The sequence below is a fragment of the Magnolia sinica genome, chromosome 3 (genome assembly GCF_029962835.1).
Source record: "Magnolia sinica isolate HGM2019 chromosome 3, MsV1, whole genome shotgun sequence".
Classification (NCBI taxonomy): domain Eukaryota; kingdom Viridiplantae; phylum Streptophyta; class Magnoliopsida; order Magnoliales; family Magnoliaceae; genus Magnolia; species Magnolia sinica.
This window is the reverse complement of record NC_080575.1, coordinates 88,863,168-88,876,696: the sequence shown is the minus strand read 5'-3', so window position 1 is coordinate 88,876,696 and position 13,529 is coordinate 88,863,168.

Genomic DNA, 13,529 nt, shown 5'->3' with positions numbered 1-13,529 from the left:
GGGTGGTTGAGATGATCCGATGATTTAAACCATCCCTATTTTTCTTAGTACCACACATCAGTGATGGTCGTAGCCTTTGATTTACAAGTTTGAATGCTAACCGTTGAAAGTTTTTAGTTTCCTGGGCTAAATTCATCTACAGATAGTGGCAGTTGAAAACATCCGTTCAGCTTAAGTTTCATATGATTGCCAGTATATGGTAGATTCCATGGCATGGACGGTTCTGATCATTGGATCAATCATCATGTGGGCCCCGTGACTGGCTGGATCCTAAGTTCCATCGTTAGTCTCAACAGACTAAAGGTCTGGATTACCTAACACGGACCACGTGCGTGTTATCCGGGAACCACGATAGCGTACCTCGCGATGCGTTAATCCCTGGGGGTGGGGGAGAGGTTACTTTCGCTGACCGAGAGCCAGGTGCGTGCAACTTTCATAAGATCCACGCCGTCCATCAGGTCACTGCCCCATGTCCGCCGTCGAATCACGACGATCTAACACTCACCTAGGCCACACCATGGAAACAGTTGAATGGAACTCCCACCGTTAATTTCACGTAGGGCTCACACGTGTTTTTAATGCCATCCAATCCATTAGGATGAAATAATTACCCAGAAATCACGGTATTCGAAACTCAGGTGCGCTTGAGCGTTAAATCATCATGATTTTGGATCAAAGTCAGACAAAGGCGTGATGGACGAGGTGGATTGCATGCACGTTAGGTCTTTCAAGCCGTCGTAGCAACCACGGTAGGTACCGCGGCGAGGTGCGCAGGCGTTTTCCACGATACGTCGAGTCAGATGGCCAGTTTCTTTCGCAGGTAGAGGTCCCCTCTAATCCGGATGTGGATTAGGTGGTGTGTTGATGTGATGAGCGGTGTGGGGCCCACGTGATATTTTTTTTTATATCAACGCCGTCCATCCGTTTTTCCATCTCTTTTTAAGGCATAAGCCCAAAAATTAAGTAGATTCAAAGTTCAAGTGGACCACGCCACAGGAAACAGATCTAAATGAAGGGAAAACACAAAGATCAGCCTGGTTGAAAACTTTCGTGGCCCTCAAGAATTTTTAATGTTTGACGTTCAATCACCACTTTTTCATGCGGTGTGGTCCACTTTACCTTTGCATCTGCTTCATTTTTGGACTGATGACCTAAAATGTGCTGAAAAAAATGGATGGACGGCGTGGATATGAAAAACATACATCCCAAAACATCGACACACCACCGCAGTGGGTCCACCTGATCCGCGTCCCTCTAACCGTGAGCTGTGTGGGGACATCATGATCTATGTGTTATATCTACTCTGTACATTTATTCTGTCGACCCATGTTAGAACTTGATTTAAAAAAACTAAGTAAATTCAAAATTCAAGTGGACCACACTCCAAGGAAACAGTGGGAATTGAACGCACACCATTGAAACCTTCTCAGAGGACACAGAGGTTTTTGATCAGGCTTATATTTTTATTTTGCCTTCATCCAGATGGGAATCACTATATGAACGGGTTGGATGACGTTTAAAGATCAAGGTGGGCCCCAGGAAGATTTCAACGGTAGGGTTTCCATCCCCACTGTTTATTATAGTGTGGCCCATTTGAGTTTTGGATGCTCATACCCTAAAAAGAGCTGCGAAATGGATGGACGGACTACCCAGAGGATATGACAAAGATATCAGTTGGGCCCCAGGGTGCTTAGGGTTACAGACACGTCCATTTCAAAGGAGCATCGTCAGTACCTTTCAGTCAAGAATCAAAGCCTACTCTTTATCGCAATTCGCAAGTGGGACGTAGCTTTCCCACCTCCACACCACTAGAAGCCTTTCAGGTGAGAAGGGACCATTGCTAATGACGTGGCATCTCATCACACCGTCCATGTAATGGACACGCGCCATCCTACAGCTCATCACGTGTTCACGTCAAGATTCTCTATATATACTGAAAGGAATTTTCTTCTGGGCTATGATTAGGTGCCCCAGCCCCGTCAAGGGGGGATGCGGATTCGGTGGATATGGGAAGTCGGTGGATCCGTGACTTTGGGGCCCACTGGGGAGTATGTGTTTTATATCCAAGCCGTTCATCCGTTTAGTTAGATCGTTCTAAGGCATGAGACCAAAAATAAAATACATTCAAATCTCAGGTGGGCCACAGCGGAGGAAACGGTTGTGATTGGACGTTCTTAGGGCCAGAAACAGTTTTGGATTAAGCTGATAACTGCGTTTTCCATTCATTCAGGTTAAATGACCTTATTAATGGGTATGATTGCAAATAAACACTACAATGGTTCTTAGGAAGGTTTTAACGGTGGATATTCAATCACCACTGTTTCCCATGACGTAGTTTATCTGAGGCTTGGATTTGCTTCATTTTGGGCTCATGCTTTAAAAAGGATCATGCTTTAAAATGGATGGACAGTGGAATATAAAACATATACATCATGGTGGGTCCCACAGTCATGACCCTCCAACTCGTTGCTGCGGTGACATAATAAAGTTGTGTGGCCCCACGATGATATATGTACCATATCGGCTACCTTCATCCATTTTAGAACATGAACCCAAAAATATCACTAATCCAAACCTCAAGGGGACCACCTAAAGCAATGAGAATTGACCACCACATTAAGCAATGAGAATTGAATACCTACCATTTGAAACCTCCCGGGCCACATAAGTTTTGGATGAAGTTGATTCCCGTGTTTTTCCTTCATTCATGCATGCATGGCCTTATGAACAAAAGGTCTTATGGCAAATTAGTAAGTGTTAGGAAGGTTCATATTTAGTAAAAATTTCATCCACCTGATTCCACTTTTTAAACATGGCTTGATATGGCCATGGGAAGATTTTCCTAACCCTTATTCTGATTTTGGTTTGTTTCTAAACACGGATCAGTTAGACGAAGCTAGTATACGGATACAAGACGAGTAATCAAGATATACTAGGGTCTATTGAGCCGAGAATTGTGGAGATCTACTCTTCAGTCGTTGATGGGTGTTTTCATTTTGACAGCCTTAGCCTGGCACTGTTTAACATAAACTGATAAAGACTCGTTATTCTTTTTTTTTAAAAGCAACAAGATCCACCCTTTTGGGTACTATATTTAGGTTACACGGAAATCGATGAATGAATGCTTGAGACATCTTTCAAAGTCCTGACTTTGTGATGATCAAGTAAAGTGTACCAGTTAATCGCGTCACCTCTTAGGGACTTTTGGAATAATTGAATCGAAATTATTTCATTCCATGCCATGGCATTGAGTTCACCGCAAAAGGCTTTTAAATAAGCGATGAGACATCTTGTACCTTCGTACCTTTGGAACTTGAAAATTTTAAAGTAGACGGGTAATCTGGCATTAGGGAAGGAATGAAGGTCCCTAAATCAGGTGAATGGAAGTTTCACCCCATGTTACTTAAGGAGGTCATTTCTCGTAGCCCTCAGTAGATCATCGAAATGCCTTAGGAGTTCATCGATTTCAGATGATTGATGGATGGGGACCATGACCCTTAGGGACCTCGAGCGAATTTCTCTTCATAACGATTAGCCTCTTTTGGGTATTGGTTGTTCTGGACAGGGAGATTTTGCTGGTGGGGTACTGACAGATGAGGGGATTGGAATGGATTTCCTGCTGTAGGGTGAGCATGCCGATCTGAATATGTGGGTGCAGAAAGCGAAGGTTGAGTTGGATTGGATAACATATGTGATTTTCTGAACTGAAATTGGACAACGCTTCCAGTAGGGGGAGGCAGTTAGAATTGATTAGATTGAGACTGACCAGAGTACATTTATTAAAGCACTTGTTGGCCCTCACTTGGCTGCGGATGTGTGGGAATTGGGGCTACCGTAGGGTATTGAAAGTGGACCCAGTTTCCCTTTGAAGGGATAGGTGGGATCTAAAAGGTTTTTGTGGGCGGTAGGCGGCTATGCGTTGTGAATGGATTGCAGTGCTCCAATGGGTAATCAGATTTTCTATCATGTTCATGCTAGAAGTTAGATTGGCTACCCCTGGATCTGTTAGGGGGTGGAAGGTTTGTTGTATGGCTGAATCAGGACTGGGATATGACAAATCTCTTTGAACCGACATGTTGGCTTGTGCACAGGTTCGGATGATACCGCGATAGGCTTGCTTTCTACGGCCACATACCCCTAGTTGTTTTCTAGGTGCAATGATTGCAAGGTGATTTGGCTCTTTCAGATGAAGGGGTTCAAAATGTTTCTTTTCTTCTCTTCCCCTTCTCTCTCTTCTTTCCATTTTTTTGGCGAAAGAGATTGAATACAGAATAGTATCAGGGAGCAGCTCCGAGTTAAAATGGTTATAAAAAAAAGAAGGAAAGATAAGGAGAGCTTGCAGGATTCTGCAGAGCTTGTGATTGCTGATGATTAGGTCAAGTCAGATGCTTTTACCTTCGCTTCTGGCTCTCCCTTCCTATACTTTTCTATATTTCTTTGCCTTTGATCCTCTCTTATTCTTTTGTCTTTCTCACTCTGAAAAAAACAATAGTACGAAAATGTAGGAATATAAACACAAGAATGTAAAAGATGACCAGTATAAGATTGAAATACTAGATCCTTGCAAGGAAGGTAAATGGGACTAGTATGAGACTAGAACATAGAATGATTCCTGGAAAGTAAAATGCTGGATGCTCCCAGGAATTTAAATAGGACCAGTACAAGATCGGAGTACTGGATGATTGTTGGAAAGTAAATTGAACTTAGCAAAATTAGACTATTTTAGATACGCCACTTGGGCTAGCAACTTGATGAAGCATGGATGATCCTTAAGAGCTAACCCTAAACCCTACCTAAAACCTCAGTCATTTCCAAGTCTAAACCAAACCCTAGTTGAACCCAGGCCATTATCTAAGCCAAGCCATTACCTAAGCCAAGCCAGACTCAAGCTACTACCTAAGCCAAGCCATACCTAAGCCGTTTCCATGCCAAATCCCAAAACCCAAGCCTTAAGCCACTCTCTAGGCACTAATGAGCCAGTTGGCTAAATGTTAGAGGTGAACAGTGAACGACGATAATTTGATTACAACCTAACTTTGGAGTTCCTACTATTTACCATTTTACCAAGCCCTTTAACCCATAAGAAAGTGTCATATGACATCTCCTTTCCTGTAACATCTTAGATTTTCGCTGTTTTGGATTTCTAAAAAATCCTTGAATTTTTTTTATATAATTAACTTATATTATCACTTACTGACCATTAATACTTAATGTTAGTTTATACATAGGTGGTACCAGTAAAGAACTACACAAATTCAATAAATCAACTGTAGAAAGCCGATGAACCAGCCTGATCACTAAGTATCGAGTTTAGCCTCGTGATTTGTTCACATAGGGCTCAAATCTAACCACCTACCACTGATTAAAAACAGCCCTTGGACCATAGTACATGCACCATACTCAACTTAAAGATGAAATGGATACATTTAGGGGGACCCATGGGGTCTCATGGAGTGAAAACACACACACCAGGGGAGTGGCCACCGCCGAAGGCTCCAGAGGAGCGCAGCGGCACCAGACAGCGGTGCGCCGCCGCCAACCCGACCATGTGGGTCCCTCCCAGGTGCGGGCTACACGACTCTACACCCATTTACACCCCCTTTTACCCCTTTCCAACTCATTTTCATTCTCCATAAACCCTCCTTCACTCTCAGATCTACCCAAAGCCGAGTCAGATAAGGCCTGGATCTTAATTAATAGACCAAATCAACCTCGTTACTCTTTTTAACCTAAAACCGATGGTTTAGAGCAATCATGACCAAATCTCCACTTTCACTAATTATAAATAGGCCACACTATGAACATAGTTAATCCAAGCCCTAATCATTGCCCATGAGAAATCTCGATACCTAATTCATTCCAAAAATGCCCTGATTTTTCGAACAAGCTCTAGACCGCTCGTTAGTGGGCCACTAGTTTCGAAACTATAGAATAATGTCCGTCTTATTGGGCTTGATGCCCATCGTGGGTGACGAACCAAGAAAGTGACTAGAACGACTCAATTTGGGCCGGAACATAAGTGCTTACAACGCCCGAATCCCCTAGGCTGAAATTTGAAACTTAAGTGAATTAGACCTTTCGCCCTTTCATGAAGTTGTGGCTTTTCGACCGTTAGATCACAACCAAACTCGAGGCATGAGTTAATGATATTTCTCTACTTATATCCGTATAGCCGCGGCCCTAATCGACCATTGGTGACCATTAAACAGACTTCTAATCATATCCGTTGATTGGCGCATCCAAATGGTGGGTCGATCATATCCATATGTAGCTCATCATTAGGGATAACTATCTTACAGTGTATATCAACATGTACACCCTATAGTGGGCCCTAGAGGTTAGCAAAATCCTCCCATAGGGCTAGTATAGTAAGAACCCAGCCCTTGGGGCCATTTACACCAAATCTGGCACTATATAAGGGCTTCGTTTGGGCACCCCATCTCTCTATACGAATTTGCATTTTTAAAAGGAGAGAAAAAGAGAGAAAAAGAGAAAGCAGAAGAAAAAGAAGAGTGGGCAGTTTTGGTACTTCCTTTCATCGGTCTCCTCCAACCAAGGCCCTAGCCTCGATCATTTTCCTCCACTGAATCCACCCTACTTGCAATTAAGAGGTTAGAAACAAATCCTACTTCCTAACCTATGTTTTTCTAAAATGAATTGCATAAGTCTCATGTAGTTCTTGGTGTTTATATAGGAATTTGTGATTTTTCCCAAATCCTTAACCCTAGGAGTTAAAAATCGGATATTCCTTCTTAAGGTGCAAACCATTATTTCTAGGTTTCCATTTATCGACCCTTGAGGATCTCAGTTAATAATTAAATGCTTGTTGATGAATTTGTGCATGCTAATATGTTGACATTTTGATTTTTCTATAATATATGTTATTGGTTGCATATGTATACTTACATGCTTGATAAAATGTCTAGGTGATTGAATGTGTTGTTTCATGGATGCTCATATGCTTGATTGAATGCTCAACTGAATGTGTTATTTTGTTGATGCGTGCATATTTGATAAAATGCCTAAGTCGATGTATTATTCCGTTGATGCTCACATGTTCGATGAAATGCTTGAGTGATTGTGTAGTAGAACCCATGCTATAATTGTGTGATGTAATGTTTAGTCCATAGTGATACTTAGGATTTCTATGATGTGTGTGTCTCTTATATATGCTTCGCTAGCGTGTAGGCCCTACTTCCTATTCTAACTATTTCTTTTCCTTTACACTTTTTCTGATTACTAAAATTTTTCTCAAGTACTTAACTGTATTGCACGTAGGCCTCTTTGACACCTTGTGGTAGGCCCCGAGCTCCGTAGTTAAGGGTCCCATTTTAGGTAATTTTTAATCCTTATATCAGTGAGCTAGGATGTCCCACATTTTTATTTAGAATGATCCCTAAGTGTTTGGAAATTGGGCCCTAAGTTGTGCAGACCCCATTGCTAAAAATTGTCTGATTGTTTTTGTGTTTTGTACCAACTTTGAGCCTCTGTAGTGGACCTCATGCACAAGATATGAGTAGGCCACTACTTGAAAGCTTTAAGCTATACCAATGAATAGAGAAATTATATTTTACTTAGGCCAAATAAGACCCCACATGATCAGAGAGTGTATCTCAAAATGGGGCAAGGCACAGTTGTGCAGAAAATTAAAATATCTATGTTTGGCCCTATCTCAAATATTATGTGTGCACAACCAGTTGGTCCCAACTTATACTTTTTGAAGTACATATATATTACTACTAAGGTCACCTCATGGCACACTGAAAGGTGGTCCCTTGTGATCATGAAACATACTTAAAATCGGGCTAAAACTAATTATGAACTATGTTTTCGACACATTTCTTCCAAGCACCCAAGTTTGAGTCTTCACCAAAAATTGTATGTGCATGATTAAATAAAGTTACCTTGTGGGTTTTAAAGTCCATATATAAATCTACCAAATTTTCTTTTTTCCTTCGAAAGTAGTGGACCACATATAATTGGGGAGTGGATTTCAAATAGGACTGGGCGTAGTTGTGCAGAAAATCCTGCGCAGAAAAATTGAAATGCCTGTGTTTGGCCTTATGCCAAAACTCATATGCGCAAATCCAGTGAACCGCACTATTTGGATTTTGAAGGCCACATAGGGCTACCAAAGGAACCTAATGTCATGACAAAAGGTGGGCCGACCTAATCGTGTGACACGCCCAAAAATGGCCAAGGGTCATTTTTGCACAGTTTTTCTGTACATCTCTCCCAAACACCCATGTTTGGGCCTTCACAAATACTTGTGCATGCATGATTAATGAGAATTGAATTTTGGTTTTTTGATGCCTATACATAGAACTATCATATGGATATTTTTCTCCCTCGAAAGTGGGCCCTCGAAAGGAAACAACCCGATAACAAGAGAGAGGGCACCGTCATGCTAATCAACGGACCTTAGCCCTAGGGGCGACACTAAAAATCGATGAACCACTGCTAGGCGTAAACTATTACCCTTAGGTTGCCAATTATCAAACCCATGCTACAATTAATAGTGTATGTAGTGAATAGATGAATGAATGATAGTTAGTGTTGATTTGTGAATGTGTAATGCGTAGACGGATGCATGCTAACCAATGTTGATTATTGATTTGGGTAATGTATGGGTCAATGCATGATAATTAGTGTCAATTTATGATTTCCCAGTGCGTAGATGGATGTATGCTAACCAGTGCTAGTTACTATTAGTTGCACGTGGATGTATGAGTGCTAATCAGTGCTAATTGATGATTGAGATACTATGCAGATGAATACCTACTAACCAGTGCACTTGTATACCCACTCACTTACCATAAATTGTTAGCTTAATGTAACGCCACCTACATGTTCGATAAAATGCCCAATAGAGTGAAATTCTTTGAATTACCATTTACATCCCTCCATGTAGTCACGTTAGTCAATTTATTAGTATGGTTGATTGACTAAAACTACCTAAATTGTCGGGTTGGCCGGCAAACCACAGATCCATGAGGGCGGCCCCAATGGGGTTGGCTGCCCCAGACTAGTCCGATTGATCCAGGCTTAACACGAATAACCGGCAATAGTTGGACTATATAGGATGCTTGCACCCAATGCCGGTTATGCCAAATTTTGTTTGAGTCAACCAAATTAGTCTAACAGTCAACCAACTGTGTGTGTTCACCATGTATGATCACACTTGCCTGAATCTAAAGTACCTCATACCTTTGAAAGGCCTACTATTAACCGTTAGTGATATTATTCTCAAGTCTCAAGAGCCGGACATGGTGGTATGGGACACTGTGTCCGTGCTGTCGGCCTACGCTTGGATGACGAGCCACCCCATAGTGACCAACAAGCACAAGAGATAATAGGTCCTTTTCGAATTACCCCCGTAAAATTACTCAGCTGATAGTTCCATACTAGAATACTGTTCGAATGACCCGAGTATGAATGGAATTGGGTGACGAGCTCTTTTCCTTGTGGTGATTTGGTTATGTGACAAGCCCACACTTCGGAACTGAGTGATCACACTTGGTATTTGGGTGACGACCCATATCGAGTTGATCCTCATACATTTGGATATCATGCCTTACCTTTGAAATGATTGTTTTGTGAGACAAATGGGTGAAACTTAAATTTGGATCATAAATCGCAGGCTTAGAGCCATTACGGTTGCCCTGGGCCAAGTGATTTGGACAAGGCAATTGATTAAATGGAAGTATTTCAGCTTCCTCAATCTTGCTGGATGAACGAACTTAATTAAATACCCGGCTAACATGAACAGTCATAACATTTCATTAGCATAGGTTGGTGACTCGGTAGTCGAGGTCGCATTGAGAGAGTGTTGGTCATATGCGAACGTATAGATGATGTCGCTTAAGGGAGTATTGGATAGTGAGGGCATGCATCATAGCATAATAGCATGCATATGCATTAACAAAAGTATCTAGGGATTGTATGCTTAAATTGCTTTTCATTAATTACGCATGTAGATTTGATAACTTGTGTAACTTAATGTTAATGAAACCACTGAGTTGATCACTCACTCTCACTCTAGGATGGTGTTTTAAAACACCAACCAGGAAATATTATCAATGCAAGTACTATCGAGATTTCAGATGGATAGGCTTAGAGTGGCTTGTACCACCGACGTTGTGTTTTAGAAGATTGGACCAAACCGAAAACTTACACTTTAATCATTTTGTATATGTATATTGTGTCTTGTATAATCCTCAATTGGGCAAACACCATATTTTAATTATATCTTTATTATCAGCCTCATATTTATTAATTTTGTTATCTCTACCTCGCTTCGGATCCACTAATTTGAATGGCACTACTCTAATTGCTTGTGTGTAAATATGAATGAGGTCACACGTGTATTTTATTTGGTTAACACCTGAAAACTGGGGATCGGAGTTTATGTACTCGGTTGTTGATTTTCGGGGTATTACACTAGGGTCCGGTGTCATTTTGGCTCAGATGTTACACACCTCTACCATCAACAATATCGAGGAGGAACGTTTTGCATATTCCTCTCCCGATCAATCCATTCATGCAATTTCGTTTGACCCAGCGAGCTGGCCATGGGACTACAAAGGAGCACCCTCACTTCACTCATTACATCAACCTCAGGTATTCTTACAAGCAGCACTGGTAACCTCCACGCCAGAGCCTCTCATTTCGTAGGGGGCACCCTTAGTTCTAGATTTCACCTTTCAACAAGGAGAGAGCTCCGCCATGTCAAACTCTGAACCAATCATCTTACAAGGGGCACTTTCAAATCCCGCTCCACAGATCCTACAAGGGGCACCTCCAATCTAGCCACAATCTCAAAGCCCTTTCTTCCTACCCCACCACTTGACACACGTTGGAAGGTCTCTGTAACGCCATGAAAATTGGGGGTCGCGCATCCGCTCAACTCCCGAGTTCCCGGGAGTCACTATTATTAGGTTTTCGTTAATGTGCATTAAATCTGTTTGAGTAGCGCAGCCGGAAATTCCCTGAACATGAAATATGAGCACGCAAGACTGCTTAAATGAAAGAGGGCTGTCATATACATATATACAAGTCCAAAACATAAATGGGTCGCACAAGGCGTTGCCCCAACCAACTACAAAAGAATACTATGATCCAAAAGAATGAGGCCAAGCCCAACGCCCGGCCATCCCAATCCCACCGATCAAGCAGGAGGAGAACCCTCCATCAGCTGAAAGTACGATAACTCGTTCTCCTCGTCCAAGCTCGCCTCGCCAAGCTCCTCCAGTCCCGAGTCACCTGCATCTATGAGAGGGTCTGGTTGGTGTTTTAAAACACCGTCCCAGAGTGAGAGTGAGTGATCAACTCAGTGGGGGCTATTAATCTCAAGTTATCATATGCATCAATTTTAATATGGTCTTAATGAAAACCATACAATCACATACATCTAAGTAATCTTATTAATGCGCATGTATGTAGCATGATATGATACATGCCCTCACAACAACACTCCCTCGTGCGACAACATTTAACGATTGCCAATGCCAACACTCCCTCAGTGCGACCTCGACTACCGAGTCGCTACCCTAACTAGTGCGATGCGATGCGATCGTGTTAATCGAGTTATTAGTTAAGTCCATTCATCCAGCAGGTTTCAAAATCTATCACACCCCACATATCATATGCCCTAAACTAGTTGCGAGGCCAAGGCCCCCCAATGCGTGAGGTCGAGACCCCGTGATCCTTGACCCCGTCGGGTTTCCCCCATCCCCGACTTCAAGCACATGAGGGTGCTGAATGTGGGGTCGCTCGCGGTCACTATGGGGAGGTGCATCACCCCAGCGTAGGCCGACAGCTCGAACACAGTGTCCCATTCCACCATACCCGGCTCACGAGGCTGTGGACCATTTTCCAGTGGGTTATTGATGGGCTACCACGGTTGTAGGGTGTCGCAGGTTCCATACAGATGTGAGCAAACAGGGTTAACAATCATGGTTGGTCAGACAGTAGGCTAGACCGCACGAGTCCAGGCGAGTACATGGCGGTACGACATCGGGTGCAAGCAACCCATGTAGTCCAACTACTGTCGCCCATACGCACTCGCCCAAATCCACGGGTTTAGCCTCAAGGCGGTCCTACCAACGGGACCGCCTTAACTCTCCTTGTTTTCTTGACCAACCCTAGGGTTTGGATGGTGGTCCACAACATGTCAACGGACAGGGTTATCAACTAGCAAAATCATCATCACATTCTCACACCCCAACATACAATTCAATTTTATCTACTAAGCAAGCTATCACGATTTATGAGTAATGGTGCATGTATGTTGGGTGTGTTAGCGAGGAAGTTGCTCACTTCCCACAACTCATGGAAAATAAATTTGCACAGGAAACAATTAAGGCATGCATGCTGTAGGGCAACATCATAAGAGCAATTCAACAAGACATCAACAAGTAATCAACAAATTTACACCAAGTCATTTAAGAAGCGAGAACAAACATCATGTGAGGAAATCAAATAAAACATATAATTCCACACCACTCCAATAAGCATAAATTCCTAGGTTTTTCTCTATATTCTCTAATTACATCAACCAAGCAATCAAAATCATTAATCTCATAATGAAATTGGTGCTAGACCACCTAGGAGTAATAGTCCGCACCTATGGTTCGTTGGAGATTCGAAAACGCCCTAAGAAAGAGGGCTTTCGGGTCGATCGGTCGGAATCCCTAAAGCAAGCTATTGCATGTTAGAATTCCAAACCAAATCTACTTTACTACATGGATTTCAAGAAGGATGGGTGAAAACCTCACCTAGGCAACCCGCGGACGATTGTTGAAGCTAAGGAGAGGAGTTTTCTCCTTGCAAGAGAGGCAAAGAGTTGGAAGGGCTGGTTTTCTTGGGGCCCCACCTTGATCTAGGGTCCACCTTGGATCTCCTCCTTCTCTCTTTCCTCCTCTTCACTCTCCCTTACTCTCTTTTTCTCTTGGTGGTTGTAGGAATTGTGAGAGAGTTATGGGAGCTAGGGTTTATTCTCTAAACTTGGGCCCCTTGGCCCCAAGTTTCCTCAAATTCCCAAATTAGCCTACTAGGGGTCATTTTTGGGGTTGGCGTGGCCCTAATGCTCCTTTGGCCACCAAATTTGGTGGGTAGGTACCCTATGGCCCATTTAGGGCCCGTGTAAAATTTGGGAACTAATGGATGGACGGTTGTGGGGTTTGAGTCAACGGTTCTAACCTTTAAACGGACCTGGGCGACCATTCTGGTGATTGGAGTGATTTTGGTGGTCCTCTAGCCATGAAATTTTTAGGTTGGATGCTTCATAGCCCGATGAAGGGCCATGCAAAATTTGGGGACGATCGGACCTGGGGTTTGGTCGTACGCGTCTAATTTGTGATCAACGGTCACCGTCCCATGATCGGGTCCCAGAGTTGGTGGACGGGTGTATAAAAATTCATTAGACCTCCACCGTAAATATGGAAGAGATCCGATGGTTGGATAGCCTGAAATCTCGGTTTCATTTACAAGCGCCAGATTTTGGTCCTGGCATGGGTAGGGTGCATTTA